A 17,311-nucleotide genomic window follows, 5' to 3' on the forward strand; every position below is an offset into this window, starting at 1 on the left:
CTGATGCTCGGATGTAGAACAACTTGTATGTGTTAGAACAAACATGCTAACCTTTGTTGCCAGCATCTTAGTGTCTCCCAGAGCCCTACTAGAGAAGTAGGTGTGCTCCAATGAAGTGGTCCAAGTCAGGTGAGCAAAGGTCACTTAGGAGACTTCTGGCTCCACCAAGGTCTAACCTCCATGGTTCTGCTCAGTGAGGCAGCTGTGAAGTCATGAAGCAATGTGTTCTGAAATTGGAAAGGGCTGCAGCAGGCAGTAAAAGTTTGTAGTCAAACAAAGCTCTAAGCCTCTACTTTGTTTTTGGTGGGTCAGGCTCCTTCCACAGGAGCTGAAAGCAGCCGCGGTGCCGCCGAGTCCCAGAGCAGGGAGTCAGACAGCTAGTAAAGTGGCTCAGCAGGGCTGTGCTGGAGCAGAGGCAGCTTCCAATGGCCCTGTCTTTAGTGAGGAGTGTCAAGTTTTTACGAGCATCGTTATGTTTTTATAGTTTAATGGCTTTGACTATTAAAGCATAACAAAGCACGTTAAAAACTTGCCATGGCTCATTTCCGCACTCAGTAGCAACTCCTTGCTACGTGCAGTGTGGGTCCCTAGGAAATACTAAATAACAAAGGCCAGCTAAATACAGTGCTTTTCACATCTTCCTTACCCACTTTAATCATTTTGGTCCCTTTCTATTTAAAAATGGTTTTGATTTGGGATGTGTTTTACTCAGCTTCAAAGCGCTCTGCACCGTGGCTGGTCTGGAATTCACACCTATCAGTTGACTTGTTTGTAAAGCAATGGTAGTTTGCATAAAGACCCCAGATGAGCTGAAGATGACTAGAAATGTGTTTTAAGACACACTTCCTTAGAAACTAAGGAGCCCTGGATTGAAGAATAGGGTGATGAGTTTCCATAAAGAAGTAAAGAAAAGAACTATGACTAATTTCAGACACCTGGAAGTTTGACAGAATGGAGAAGGATGTGTTTTCAGCAATGATGCAGTCATCTTTAGTTACAGGAACATGGACGTAGAGACAGGTTGTAGTCCAAGGCAAGTAGTGTAGCAGCAATTCAGAATTCACTCTAGCAGAAGAGAGATCTGTAGATGCAAAATGCTATTAAACTGAGACTGGACACTGCTCCCAAGGATGTCAGTGTTGCAGAGAACGTGGGCGGGCACTGAGGTACTCTGGCTGCCAGGTACTCTGTTACTGGAGCTCCACAGGGAAACAAGGATGGGGAATGATGCAGAATGAGGAGCAGTTCTTTAGGGTGAGGTGAGAGCATAAACTTTCTGATGCTTGTGAATGTAACCAAGTGCCTTGGGGTTAGATTTCTTTGCATCTTTTTCTGCATTTGCAGTGTAGAAAGTATGATAATTCACTGAAAAATCTTGTACAAGGGAGAATTTTAAGTCTTAACTCCAACCAGCAGTTTCATGAAATGAATGAACAGAGTACTTAAAGCTTTACGTTTGATTTTTGGTCTGCTATTTCAATAGGATCTTTGCAAAATAAAATTTTAAAGTTCCTGTTAAACTGAAGCCTGTAAGGCAACTTAAATGTAGTGGAGCACTTATGTCCTTGTATTGCTTTTTTAAAAAAGTTATCTAGGTGTCTAAAGATGCAGATGTACATGCACCTAATGGCATTTTCAGAAGAAAGCTGGTATTTATATTTGGAATTTTAGAAAATGTTACTAGGTGTTAATTGACATTGTTTCATGCCTAAATATGATTATAATTGGGTTCCCTGTGAGCTTTGGGATCAAAGTCCTTTGGAAATGTAAAGTATTTTATTATTATTTACTGCCTTTACTTAATTTGCTCATATGTTTTATAAGCTCTTGAAAGCCATTGCAGAGTTATGGCAACATGATCCAGACATGGAATAAACCCATGGATGATGCATTCAGAAGGGATGTATTTACCACAGTGCATTCCAGTGCTTGTCAGTGGTGCTTGATCCCCCATGATGGTTTGTTACTACATTCATCTTCCTGCTAACAGTCTGCATTTAATACCAGTCCCACTCATGACTCAGAACACAAGTTCATCATGGGGTTACTTGCTATTGCCAAAGAAACTTCACTCAGTCTTTTTTCCTGATTTCTTATTTCCAAGAAATCAGGATTCTAGCAAGCTACTTGAAAGGGAACCGCTAAATTTAGGGATTCTGCTTCATGACCCACATGTTACGGGATCTTTTACAGCAGAAGGTAGTTATAACAAATGTCACTGAAAACATATTACAGATCACTGTAAAATAATCCCTGCTTTATTACAGTGAGAAGTGATTCAACAGTAGAATGATGAGCAGGGAAGAAAATCCTCCTAATAGCAGGGCATATGCCTTTTTAGGGTTCTGGAATGGTAGCTAGACTTCTTGGGGAAGACAAATAAGCACAGATGACAGGGATCCCAGCCGACATTTTAAAAAGCTTCTAGCATGGGAAAGCAGAAGAGGGACCTATTGTGAAACAGTTTGCTAGAAAATGGTTTTCTTAAAGGAAGGTGTCCCTGCTTGATGGGAAAGAGTAGAAAGTTGCTCATTCTTTTGACAGCAAATGAAAGATTGATTCTGAGATTTCACGTCAGAGCAACTGTAATACTTTATTATCCCTTGCAGGAGTTATGGTCTGCTTAATTCTGCATGTAGGTCAAGTGGCAAAACTGAATAGGTAACACAACAAGATAACGGAAAATCTTATATAAACATCATTGTCTGTTCGCTTAGCTCATTCATTGTACCTGAATAGTATGGTCTCTTCTCCCCTTTGTAGATAGAAAGTGTTGTTGGCTGCTGTCCATATGAACTGTGGTTTTATTAAGAAATGTAGAAAGTAATTCCAATTTGATGGTTTATATGGGGAGTCTTTATGTGGCAGTAGGTGAGGTGTGAATAGGAAAAATGTGATTTTGGCCTTTCTCATGTCACCAGAAGTGGATTTGTCAGTGCAGGCGTGTTCCAGAAACAATAAGGAGAGGTAGGAACAAGTAGACAGAGTGCTACGGGACTGAAGGACAACAGAATGATGCAATAAGATAAGTGCAGTACAGGGAGAGGTGAATAAAACTGGATCCTGTGAATCACCCTGTGGAGTGGGGGAGTTTAGCTGCCTGAACTTAATGGGTTAGTGACTGTTCCACTTCTATCTTCATCAGATAAATGGCAGCATTGAAAGTGAAACAGAGGCTGAACACGATGAAATTCGTATACTAACAAAGACAGTACCATCGATGTGTCAGGTACTGTAGTCTTCCCATAACATGTAATGTGTGGTTTGTTGTGTATTACATCCATCAGCTGCCTACACTCTCCTATCACTTGCCAAGCAGCTAGCACATCGGTACCTCCATCTAACTGCCCTCTGTTAACACAAAGCATAACACAATTACTAAGGAGACTTCATTCACTTGTGAGACAATCCAGTGAATTATTCTTTGACTATTTCCACCCCTCAGACAGGAAGTTCTGTTGGTGCTGTCTGGGTAGAGACAAACTGATTTGCCATCTTTCCTGCATCAAAAATAGTTTCAGTACAGAAAATGCCTTTGTATATACATACAAACATACTTTCATACCTGTATCATACTTTTCACGTAGCAATGTTTGTTAAAAAGTCTGTGTTTCTTTTCATATTCACTTTAAAATGAAATGGAAAAAGCTGCCTTTGCAAGGAATTTTTATTGGCGAAGCATATCATTTACTTTGGCTCCATAAATCAAAGTGCAGTCATGCTGCAAAATATGGGTAGCCCATTTAGAAATATTCCATCAGGAGGTATGGAGGTACAGTATATTATACCTGCTGTGTCAAATAAATAGCATTCTCAATTCCTGTTCATCTGTGTATGATATCTTTTACTGCAATGTGGTGCTTTCCACCAAGGTAGTTAATTTTGTTCCTGCAATTTAAGATGGAATTGATTGCTACAGTACTTGCCCTTGGGACAAAGTATCTTTTTATCCCACGTGTCATTTTGACTTTTCACCATTCTTTTAAAAATATTCTATATGAAATATTGTAGGGTGTGCAATAAGCTTTATAGTTCACTTTTTATTTTCTATCTTCAGCATCTGTATGTAGCCTGCAGTAAGTACTATATACATCCTTCTGTTCTCTACCTGCACTTCGCTTTGCAAGATTTATTTCAGTATCATTTAGATGAAACCTATGGATGACTTTGGCTAGCTTTAGATTACAAGGTTCCTCAATCAAGTATTTAATTTTGCACCAAATCTACTATAGTTTTTATAGTTACTCAGAGAGCAATGCAGAGCTGAGTTTTAATTTCAAGATTTTATAAATGAAAGCAGCTTTATAATATTACTTTGAAATAATTACCATGTTTCTGTTGGTCTTCTAAAATTGTGCATGTTTTATAAATTAAAATTTATTTTGAAAGTAATTGCCAATGAAAAAAGGAAGTGTTGGAAATCATTCATAGGTAGCTACTTATAAGAAGGCTGTGTCAGACTTCAAGACGAATCGATAACCCTGAGTAAGTGAACAAATAGCTCGGGATGTTTAGAGGTGTATATCTTTTGGTAAGCTGCTGAAAGAAGTATTGCCTTGCTGAGTGAAGCTAACTAAGTTGGAATGCCCGAGGAGCAATATATTTCAAACAAAGCCATAATGGAACAGTGTAGTTATTTCAGAATTCAAGTGCAAAGCCCTTTGGGCAGGGACTGTATATGTAGTGGGTCCTCTAAGGTACTATTTCAGTACAAATAATGATAAAAAATTAACACAGGCATTAGAAAAACCAGAAAGTGGTTGAAGGAGGCTGAATGCTTGCCTCCTGACATTAGGGGTATGGCTGGGAAACAGCAGGTGATACGCTGGGAGGATTTGAGGGAAAGAAACTGATGTAGTTGAGTGTATTTTGTGGACTGAAAATTCTAGCTCTAGACATCTAATCTAGATAGAAAAAATAATAAATTCTTAACTGTGGATGGGTAGTGTTCTCATTGGGGTAGTTCCGTTACGTTTCTGATTCCCAAAATATGTATGTTTAGGCAAGTGGGATACAATTAGTGCAGCATGGATTGCAATAACAGATCTTGAGTAGAAAGTGAAATCCATTGTTAGTAGTAATGCAAACACATTTCTATTCCACTCTTAACAATTCTATTTCCAGTATACTTTCATGGATGAAGAAAATGGCTATGTAGTAGTAGGAAAACTTGTACAGTTTAATAGTAGTATGTGAGCAGGAAAAATTTCTATAAACTGTTCCAGAGTAAACATAAGTAATTTCCTTTTGAAACACCCCTAGTAGAATAGCCTGAATGTTTCTTTAAATGTCAGTGGTGCAGCATAGCTGGTAACACTTTCTCCATTGAACCACATACTTAGCACTGAAAGTTTCTTGCCAGTGTAACTGTCCAGGCTGGCTATAATTGTCTTGAGCCCTAATGGATCGCATACGGCCCCGTTCTTTCAGTGAGGCCAAGTGGAAGACTTGTGGAGAAGGTGGCGTGCTGGTAGTGGGTGGCTACAAGTGGGTACTTGGAGCACGAGAGCCCGGGGCTGGCATGGTTAAACTGACTTGGCCTGTGAGATGTTCCTTGTTACTCAAATAGTACTGAAGTATCAGACTAGGCCATTCAAGTGTACTCTGTAAAGAAGTGTTATGGCACTTACCAATACCATCAAGACTCTGTGGGAGTCTGTCCATTTATTTCTCAAAGGGTGCTGGGCTGGACTGTATGCTTGTGGTCCCTGACAGCACTTGCAGGTCATTGTCCCTGCGTGTCTGTGGTGTGCTGTGGGACTGTATTTGTGATCTCACTTAGGCATTTGATATTCTTTCTGCAGTTAAGATTTATGGGATACTTTGCTCTTACCTAGCCTGGTTTCTGTGTTTTCGCTGTGTGAGGTGAAGATGTGGTGATCTTGCTGGGACATTTTCCTGACCCCTCTGGCTGTGGTTAGAGAAGCGAGAATTACTTTTCCATCTTCCTCTCATCAGATAGTACACAGTGGGCATCCATGCATGTCACTTGCTGACTGATACCAGTATTTTACCAGCAGGGTGTGTGTATACATACCTATGTGTGTATATAGTTTCTATCATTCACCAGAAATGTTGCCAGAAAGAACTGGAGACTTCAGTGAATGAAAAATGATACTTATTTTTGTAATACTGTTTCAAGAATGTTCCTTGCTGTTGTATGTCCTATTCTACTACATAAACATCCATTACTGTTTGAATTGTGTAGTTAGGCCATTGCTTTTCACATACTGAGTCATTTTTACTTCTGAGCTTCTAAAACAAAAGTTATGTCCGTTGTTTGAGTGTTATAAGAATTTTGAACTCCTTATAATAACAAATCTTTTATTCTTATGTTCTTGAGAATGGTGTATTGTTAAGGTTATCATACACTGCATGTTGAAAGTATGTTTCATGTATTAACAATCAAGGTAGGCAGGACATGAATTGGACATTTAAGTATTCTGCAAAAAAGAAGGGAATAGATGGTGTGAGTCTGTGACCGAAGGACACCAAAGGTAGATAGAAAGTTGTATTAGGAGTTCCGGTGCTGAGACTGCAGCTAGCTGGGAAAACTGGAAGAGGTGGAAAACTGGAAGAGATGGATAGCTAGGGAAAACTGGAAATGTCTGGAAAACGAGTTCAGAATGAAAAACCAGGTAAGCAGACTGGGTCCAGGATGTATAGATTGCAAAGGGAAGATTGCAAAAGGAAATAGATGCACTAGATCAAGGATCCAGAGGTCCTTTTTGTAATCATCTGCCTCATTCTCTGCAAATCTACCAGCTTTTGCAGTAAATGAGGCAGGAAATTCCTTTGCCATGCAACTTTCCTGGAGCAGGTTTGTCTAGAGCCCTGAATTAACCAAGAATTTATAGATAAACAATGTTCCAGATGTGGTTTTAGATTCTCAGATGTACATGCACAGAGTCAAAGTGTAGGATGGGCATGCAAACTGAATTACAGTACTTTCAAATATCTACTGTTTGACTTTAGTTCAAAAGTATTGTTAAAGTTAATTTTTCTGTATATACCAAAAATTTGTGTACAAAGGGATGCATATCCATTCACATTAAGATGCATGTTCAGGTATACGCAGACTATACAAATGGACACAGCAATGGAGGAATACACACAGAAGCAGGAGGACCATATAGGAGCATATAGGAGGACCATGTGTGCACATGCACATACAGGCATAAATTCACATACAAGTGGAAGGTGCATAACTGGGAAACAGTATTGCATGAATACACAGGTACTTGTGCACCGCAATCTCCTTCTTGGCTATATAAAGTGACAGAAAGGCCTGGAGCTGTGCAAACATCATTAAAAGGCACCCACACACCTGTGGCCATCTCGGGCTGGGGAAGAAAAAAGTGAATACTGAAAAATACTGTCTGGGAGAACAAAACAGGAGAGTCAACCCATCAAATGGCTGGAACTAAAATAATGCCAGAGTATACCCCAGCCAAAAGCACTGCCAGCAACTCAGTCAGTCACACAGCAAGAGCAGTCATCCACACATCCATATGCTGCAAGAAAAATATCCACCACCTGCCAACTGGCTACTAGCAACCATGACCTGTGTGTGTGTGGCCAGTGTGTTGGTGCCAGTGTTGGAAGAGGAGTGGAAAGAAAGGAAACAGCAATAGGAAATCAGAAACAACAGAGGTGAAATGGAATCAGTGCTCCTAGTCAAAACATTTGCTTAATACAAACAGAAGTCTGGAATGTGTACAGTTTGTTTTACAGCGAAAGATCCTGGTCATGTGTGAAACTTCAGCCTTCTTGAGTTGCAGGAGGTCCTGTATGTGTGCAGCATATTTCTCCACTTAGCACACATCAGAGGTCTTGAAAAGGCTGAACAATGCAACAGGTGGCTAATTGGCTTCCATCCTTTCAATTCATATAACAAGATAAAATCCAGTCCAGTGCTGAGAATAGGTTGTTCAGTCCTCCCGCTTGGTATTCTAGGCTCTCTGAAGTGCTCTGTGGTCATAGGTGACTTGCTTGTGTTCTTTGCCTGCCATGTGTAAAATAAGGACAATGATGCATTTCAGCCTCTCAAAGGTACAGGAAGATCAAAAGAATGGATATAAAACTCAAGATTCTTGAAAGATATTAAGCAGAGGAAAGCTGACTTGTAAATGAAATTCCTGAAGTCTGTCAGTCAGTTATGTAATGTAGATTTGAGTGACAAAAACATTTCATGTAATGTAGATTTGAGTGACAAAAGCATTTCATGACAGTCAAATTTCATTTCCATGGTGATTTCACGTCAGTATCTCTTGTATTTTGTTAATAGCTTTAAGTATGATACAGTACATAGTTCCAGTATCATACTATTACTGTATGGCATCTCCATACGTAAACTTCTAAAACCAAGTAATTGGAAGAAAGCAAACTTGACACCTGTAATTTCAGCATTTTCATATTTAACTCTGTATGGCTAATAGCTATTTTTGCCCTATTTTTCTTACCTGTTGCTTTCTGAACAGCTTTCCTTGAGCCTGAATCCTCATGAAAAATGATCTATAAGTTAACTGCTTACGTGTCCCTCTATAGGAGGTACCCTATAAATGAGGAGCTCATCTATTCTTACATAAGGTAGTAGGAGTTTTTGAATTAACTTGATTTAATGCTGTGTTGCCTTCACTCACAACTCTTAGGTTTGTAAGGAACTGTTACCAGCTACCGTGCTGGGAATTCTTTTAGCCATGCCAGGTTACATGTGTTGGTTTCTCATCTGTCATGAGACTTGGTGCTTTGTCAGGGATTCAGACCAGGCATAGGCAAGATTTGAAATAAGATCACATCCATCCAGACACCCACCCAGCTGAGTGTGGTTTTGGCCAGAAATTCAATCCGAGATATAAGAATGCAGATAAATTTCTGTTAAAATGGTAAGTACGGTAAGTTTTTTCCGAGATATTCAGGTATTTTTAACAAAAAATGCACTTCATAAAGTTCCAGGCCAGCAATATACTAAATTTTCTTACCACTGAAATTCGCATCATGGACTAAATATATAACTAATTAGAATTTCTCATTGGGTTGTTTTCTTGTCAATGAGTGTCATTCCAAAACTGTAACTATATGCAGGCTGTTGAATTTATGCATTAAGAAAATAGAAGACGAGGCATTTTAGTGGGGATGGCTGGTGTAACTAGATTTATATGAAAATGCATTTGGTCTTGATTTTTTTTGTCTTCAAATAATATTTCATCATAGTACATCCCAGCTCACTTGGAAACTGCATAGAAATTATTCTTCTATGGAGGTGCTTTACTGGGTGAGTAGAGGCAGTTGTGCATCTGCTTTGCCCATGTTTTGAGCCTGGCAGATATGAGAAGTCCAATTCAGAAGCCATGTGCTGAAAAGCAAGATATATTAGCGCAGGCTCAGTGCCATGTTCATATGGTTACATGGCTTTTGGATAGAGCTGGCTGACATCTGGCTTGTGTGAAGTGTGGTAGAGTAAAATCCCAACTGTCTACACCTATTCATCTGGACATACCCAACATGTGGTTGGAGAAACAAGTTGTAATTCACTGCTTAGTAAACTTGCTTCACCATTTTTAGTTTCTTTTCTGACTTGTGTATTAGCAGGTTACATCCTGTGTTTACACAGTATCTTCATTGCTCTAGTGTTCGTCTCATGCCTGTCATTTAATATACCTAAAGCACTGTACATAATATAAAATAAATAACTATAGCTGCTCAAGATTACTACATTCTCAGAATAAAAACTGGCTTTACATCTAGTTGGGAATAGTCATGAAATAATGCTGGTTTGGAAAAGAATTGAGGAGTCATGCCTTTCTAGAAAAGTTTGGATGTCCAATTGCTTTTATTTCAAGAAAAGTGTAACTTTTTTCAAAAAGCTTCCTACTTGTATTTTCAGCAAAGACAATAGTCTAAAGAAAAAAAATCCTTTAAATCATTGTTGGTCAAAACTTGGTCACTAAATTATTAGAAAATGCTTGGATTAGTTGTAGATTACTATGAATTTACAACTTTTGTCTCTTAATCAGTTTATGATATGGGTATCCCCATGCAGGGAGTGTATAAAGCTGGGTTGAGGTTAAATGTTTTAAATTGCTTAAGTCCAAAAGCTTTTGTATGAATTTTAAGAAGGCTGGAAGAAAGCATGCTGGTTAAAGTTCAGGTCTTGGTATGATTTATGAATGATTTGCTTCTGTTTTAGGTTATGAGCCTCTCAGTACCTTCATCAGTTTTTCAAGAAAGCCAGGTAAGATGATCTGTTAAGAGATTTTTTACACTTTTGTACTGAGCCTAGAATCATGGTTTGTCTGCTTGACGTCAAAACATTTTCTTGTGAATAAAGCTCTGCCATAAATCACGTTTAAAGGAGCAGATCTTAGACTCCCTTTGGAGAATGAGTTGACTAACTTAGTCTGAAGTTTGGCTTTGTTCATAACTCCCATAGCTTGAATTCTGAAAAGCCTGCTCTACAAAATCTTCTACTTGGTTTTGCAAAGATTTGCCTTGCTTATGCTCATTTTTGCGCTAAGCTTATTTCATATGATGAATGAGCACCTGCCTCTGTTTGAATTTTCAAGGTGAGTGGTTGAATTTAAACTTGCTATAGTCTTTCTAACACTGCACCACACACTTACCCTGCGTTCTTTAAAACAGACAGACAAAACATCAGGTTTTTTTCACCCTAAACTTTGCTGGTATTATTTTACAAGCATAATCTTGTTTAATACCTGATAATTAGTGGTGACAGTCTTTTTAACTTCTGGAGCTGCCAAAACCACACATTTCTAGCAAAAGAATACTAGGTATCCAGGTAGTAGGCTACAATACCCTTCCAGTTTGCCTCAGCTAAGAAAAATCTCTAACTCACATAGTTTTGGTTCTTGATCAAATTTGTGTTGATGTTTTCAAATTACCTCAGTCCTAGAAGCATCTAAAAGGCACAAAGCAGAGAAATGTCCTTTTTTAAGAAGGATCCATGGATCTCAAATTCAGGAAGCGCAGTGGAAGTTATACAGCAGTCCCCACCAGAAACATGACACGTGACTTTTAATTTACTGTCTTGTTTGTCACATGCCAGTACTCAAAAAGTGGGATGCTATAATTATCTTGGAAACAGACTGCAAACCCTACAGCTGTTGTAACATTGTGAATCCAACCCCCTATTATAGCTGGCTCCAAGATCATAAAAACAAAAGCCCCTTCCACATACTCAATCTGCAACACAGCTATGTTCTTAACAAGCTTGGAAGCAGTGCTGTCTGTGCTCTGTGCATTGGTGCAGGGATTTGGGAGCATGGCATTGGTGCTGGTCTTTGTTTTGCAACTAGTGTGTGGAAGGACTGTCACTTATCTTCTAGGTGTTGGATCTTAGCAGAGGATAGCATGTCAAATTATGAATAAAGACAGCATCCCTAACATGTTTAGGATATCTGTGATGCTGGACAATGCAGGAGTTAAAGGAACATGTCTTGACAGCGTAACAGTAACACGATGATCCACCCACCTATCATGAGAAGTTTGTGCAAGCTGAGGTAAACTAAGGGTTGAACAAAGGTGGGTCCTTCTGTCCCTAGTGACAAGTAGGTCCCTGTTTCAGGCATATCGTGTATGGACATGGAACATGCTTAGGACAAAGCTAGCTGCAAACGGCTGTTAATGTCAGCAAACTAAGGGGGTTATGTCATCTTAAATGATTCCAAATCAAGTGTTTTCTAATTAGTGTGGCTGACCACTGTATGTATGCATTTCATTCCCATGATGAAAGCTTTTTGCCAATGGATTTTCTGAGACCAATTGTAAGGAATGTATAGAGACTAGATCATCTATCAGTTGAGAGTTCCTACAGGCACAAAATGCATGAAGGAAACCCAAAAGAGTGAAAGCTCAAGACTGATTCTCCCTAATGGTATCCTGCAAGTTGGCTGTAGAACCAGGGCACACAACTGTCAGCTCTTTCACTGGTCACACATGCTTAGGTTTTTCTTAATTTTCTGAAATTTTTCAGCTGAATATCAAGCACATTTGTGTTTGGAAAAATACGTGCCGTATATTTGTCTCTGTACTCACTTGTGAAGCTGCACTCCAGCTTTCAAAAAACATGTTATTTTTTTTTATTCCCCATAAAACAAGTTTCCATTTTCCAGAATATAACTCTTTAAACTTTGAGTTGCCCCTTAATTTTTATTTTCAATGGGGAAAACAATTATTTCTCACATCTAACTACTACATTTTGCTTTGGATTAAAGATGATGCTCTTTGGCTTCAAGTGGTGCTTTCTTTCAGTTTTTCAATGGCCAGAGATGTTGGCTTGTGATTGACTGAGACTAATTTTTCTTGATGTCTTAGAAATGTCATCAACAAAAAAGTTGATGCAACCTTAGTTCTGACCTCTTGTCTTCTCCTGTACACACTTAACTCATGCTTTTCCTCTTGTATTTCAAATGGAAAGCTCTCTGCTGTTCATCAGATTTCACAATAGTCCTCAATTAGAAAAACATCTTTTCCAGGAGCATAAAGAGAACATGTAGCACAGAATGTGAAAGCTGCTTAGAAATGTCAGATTTCAAGGCTGGTGATTAAGAACTTGATTCTGAATCATCTGTCTTTTGAGAACTTTTCTTTTTGCTCAGATCCTGGAAATTCTCGTACTGCCATGCTGGAGACTGTGGAGCAGCAAACTGATGGCACACTAGAAGGATTAAGCTTTTGAAAATCTATTTTCCTCTAAAGAAAACCCTCTTAGGAAGTGATGTCCATTGCTGCCAATGCAAACATTCACCTAGCAGCCTAGTGTCCATGACAGCAATAAAACTTTTTTCCAGAAAAAGCATGACACAAACTTGTGAGGAGCATGGTGTGTGGTGAAAGCATGAAGGGGCATGCAAGCAAGCCCCAGTTATACAAGAAACTACTCAAGCTTAGAAAAACTTGTTATCAAGGAGTGATATATGGTCACTTCTGTTTATGTTGCTCAAGTGTTTAGAGCACTCGTCTGAACTTGCTACCCCATATCGCAGTAACTTCAGTTCATTACAAGAAACAGCCTCAGCCCTCGAGATGAAATACATGCAGGCTAGACAAGCGAACTAGGAGGCTGACAGGCATAAAACCTCCTGTCATAAGGGAGGCAGTTGCAGAACTGAAAAGCCATCATCCAAAGCAGAGTGCTGACCTCCCTGAAGTCAATGTAGCTTTGTCATCTGATGGTAAAGTGGTAGGACTTATCTGTCCTCTGCTTCCCTGCACAGGGCCAAACTTGGTCACATGTTTTACTGATAAATTCCTGCCACTGGTGAATTTCCATGAGTGACAATAAATAAATCTTCCTTTGAGGAGAGAGGAGGCTTAGTGTGTTAATGTCACAAGCCCTTCCACTGCTGGACTGGTCTTCCAGCGAGCTTGTTCCTGGCTCATTCAGTATCACAGCTACTTGAGAAAACTGTGGTATTGTCTGCTGAAAAGAAACATTTTTCAGAAATAATTTTTGAAAAGTTTTTTATCAAACTGTGAAACTGCAAATATTTTGACAAAGAAAGGATGATATTTTGAAATGTCACTAGTCTTGTACCCTGCTATCCTGTTTCCAAGTAACTAGGCTGGCCGCTTAATGCCTGAGTAGTGGCTTTGTTGATGGTATGTAGAACCATTAACTTCCTAAAGTCTTAATATCATCAGTGCTGTATGGTTAACGTTAAAAGGCCTCCTAAGATTTACATAGCTGGCTGCCCCTTTTCTCTGCATTCCTATGTTTCTGTGTGCATCTCTCAACTATTAGTTCACAAATTTGTACCTTTTGGAGATGCAACTTGTAGTTTTCCTTGTTGCGCCTAAGCTACTTCACCCTCAATATCAGCCAGCACACTGAATAGGGTTTGATCTGTGTAGTTCATTACCTGTCCTTCTTTCCTGTAGGATCTGAATCAGTGGGCAGAGCAAGCCTGTGCAAAACAGTTTGTTTAGTAATAGAACAATGCACTAGAGGGAAAGAACTCTCAAACACAAAGCAGTTGGCACCCAAATTGCTGTACTTGCCTTTGTGCTGACACTTGTGCTTATGTGGCTGCACAGGGAGCTGAACCAGGGAACTGGATGAAAATTTCCTTTTGCAGAAGGAGGGGGTTGGTTTTCCAGCTGGATTAGTTCCCTGACCCAAATTACCGTGCAACCACACAAGCATCCCTCTCAGTGGCAGCCCACACTTAGATCAACTTCATTTGCTTGTATTACCTCAGCTTAAGTGGTTGGTGAATGGTAGAAATAGTCTTTTTGCAGAATAGTTTTTCCATAGATCTGTGTTTCTGGAAGACTTATTTCTTATTCTGTATAAAGTTTGCATCCACTCACATGTGCCGGTGGTTCCTTCCCTGTCTTTGCTAAGCCCTCTGCTCTGGAAATCAAGCCTAGGTACTTGGATTTTATGTACTGGGCAGGTGATGACATACTTTAAATAGTTTTTAAAGTGTAAATTATTGAGATCAATTCAGGACTTGGATAAGTAAATTATGAACAGCTAAAGGCTGTTACTCATCCTGGTGAACTTAAGTGACACTGCCAATCCAGTATGTAAGGGGAGAAAACTGCTTTTTTGTCAGAGGTGATCTGAACACATTTCTGCAGAGACTCATCATTTTGTTAGCTTGAAATTTGTTTGAGTAATTAAGACTGAACTCCAGCAAGGATGTAGTTTCAGACAAAATATGGGACTATCTCAATACTGATACTTTAGATACTGATACTTCAGTTTGCATTTAAACACCTATACAGCAGGTTCTTTCCAGAGTAGAACAGGGGTCTATCTTCACTTAAGCACTGTTAGAGAATACTTCAACTCAAGCTACTCCTAACTAAAGAGTGCTTTGACTTGTAAATGAAAATCACTGCGACCACTCTTACTTAAAAGGATTGAATTGTGAATTGTTTGCATTGCACAAGGACCCATGTTTCTGAAAATGATACCTATTAACATTTATCGCACTAGTGAAGTTTTATTAACTTTGTATTTTTTGTGTACGTATTAAAAAAAATAGTGAAGAAGAACTCTAGCTACAAGAAAGGCTGTTTCATTAACACCAGTTTACCAGTACAAAGTTTGATTAGGCTGCATTACACTTGCCTGCTAATCAGCTATGAGTGCAGTGTACCTATTGCTTTGGTGTTGACATGCTTTACGAGCATTTCTTCCCAGATAGCAGTCACACAGCAAAATCCTACTGGTGTGCAGTTGGGTTCTTTTTTGACAATATGCTTCATAGGTATCAGGTGTTGTGCTGTTTTTCAGCGTTACAAGCAAAATTCTGATTTGGGCAAAGGGGAGCATGCCATATACATGGAATTAAGAATGTATTTTTAGACAATGGCTGGGTTAATGGTTTGGTCTATTAGACTTACAATAACATACACTCAGGGTGTAAATTAATACAGGAAAAAAATACAATTGAAATTGTTATAGAGAAGAAAACTTTTCCTAATACTACTGGGCTAGTTTTCTTATGAATATGTTGTGGTAAAGGCTGGTAGAGAGGTGGCTCCGGGCAAGAAGGAAATAGATTGCAAGCTATGTGGGACAACAGAGGCAAGAGATATCAGGAATGCATGCACACATTTGGTGCTGTAAGAACTAAATGGTCTGGACACTTATCAGGGGTGTCATAAATGGATTGCATTGTGAAATTGTTTGGCATGGGTTTAAAAGTTGCATATTAAAAAAAGTTCCTTAAAACCGATTATATGGAAAGTTATGAAGGCTTCCATTAAATTTCAATAGCTAAATGTGGAGCATGGGATTAGGCAAGGACTGTTTTGTACTTGCAGGCTGGGCAGACTATCTTTTTTTTTACCAACAAACCCATAGAATTTGTGCTGTATGAGAAAGAAGGAAAAGACTCAAAGATGGGGGGGAAAAGATAAAATGACTTGACTTCCCTTAGAGTAATAGATCTCAGCCCTTTCCACACTGACTGTACTCCATGGTAGACAAATGTTACACATAGTTTTTATACCAAGCCTTATATCCATGAATCCTGAAGTGTTTTTCAAGGGGTGAGAGTCATTTTATCTCTAAATTATGGAAGGGGAAGCTAAGGCGGAAAACCTTGACAAAAATTGTCTATGGTCAGTGTACAGGCAGCTGGCTTTTCAGAGAACATCACTGTGGCCCCAGTCCATTGTTCAAGACAGGGCCACGCTGACAAAAGTAAAAAAAAAGAAAAAAAACCTAACCCACAAATACGAAAATAGTTATTTCAGTACTTTCTCTCCTTTGCTGTAAAGAATAAGAATCCTCTTGACATCTGTTCATACCCTGCTGGAGTTCCATTATCTTGTAGAATTCAACTCAGCCCCGATATCCTTTTGTCTGTTACAACGCAAATTGTCAATGACCACACACTGTCAAGAATGGAATTTCACTTGTGAATGAATGTACACCATTCTTTGCAGTTGTCACTTCACAGCTACTCAGCTGGGATAGCTTCCATGGCCTCTGTCCTGCAGCCATGGATGACTGCTTGGGCAGATCTCACCCAGATATATCGCAAACTAAAAATGGTGCCACTTGGAGCTGTGAAACAGTACTTATTTGTTCATTCTGGTTTGAGATTTTGCCAAATAAACAGGATGATGAAGACATGCTCAGTGAAAAGGCAAAAAGTACCGATACTGCCTGACAAGCAGGATTTGACAAGTTACTGTCTGTGTGGTATCTCCTACAGGTTCCAGTTGCAATCCAGGCCTCATTGTCTTAGATGCTGGAGCTGGACAAGAGGGTCTGTTTTCATGGCTTAATAAAGTGCTGTGCAGATACACCCAGACTCAGTCTGAATGATGATGCTCTCTCTCCAACATGGGTTAATTAGATTGGTACTGCATTGCATGTTTTGTCTGGGATAGCTTGCGTAAGTTCTGCACTGAGGATATAGCGTGGGAGCAAGATCCTCCACAACACAATATTCTTATGTGCAAAGCAATATTTCCTCTTCTGAACGTTTCTCACTTTTCTCCATATGTAGTTATCTCCCATAATTACTATTCTTTCCTGTGTAAACTCGATGTTTTTAAAAGATGAACATAACAAGCATTAACTTCAGGCTGCAGAGGTGGATATGAAATGGAGGATTAAATTTAAATCTTTTTAAAATATAAATCTTTTAAAAATATCATTGTCTGGAATTAGTATGGAGAAAATCAAGGCATTTCAAAAGATCCACAAAGTTACAGCCTGACACATTTCAAGGCCTGGAGGAACCATCTAATTTGACTTTTGTTCCAACAAAGGCCAATGAATTTATTTCAGTTGGTTTTGGACTGAATCAGTGGGATTCAACCT

The 17,311-nt window shown here is 39.2% G+C and overlaps 1 protein-coding gene across 1 annotated transcript in view; it reads left to right on the top strand.

Moving 5' to 3' along the window:
- The first annotated feature begins 1,179 nt into the window (after window positions 1–1,179).
- Window positions 1,180–17,311, top strand: part of MAPK8 (mitogen-activated protein kinase 8) — a 255,148-nt gene continuing 239,016 nt past the window's right edge. Inside the window, exons 1-2 of the mRNA XM_080596999.1 lie at window positions 1,180–1,259; window positions 10,190–10,234. The gene's annotated coding sequence lies outside the window, so the exon portion shown is untranslated. The remainder of the gene's footprint in view (window positions 1,260–10,189; window positions 10,235–17,311) is intronic.

The sequence above is a fragment of the Anser brachyrhynchus genome (genome assembly GCF_964034855.1).
Source record: "Anser brachyrhynchus genome assembly, chromosome: 6".
In the NCBI taxonomy this organism is placed as follows: domain Eukaryota; kingdom Metazoa; phylum Chordata; class Aves; order Anseriformes; family Anatidae; genus Anser; species Anser brachyrhynchus.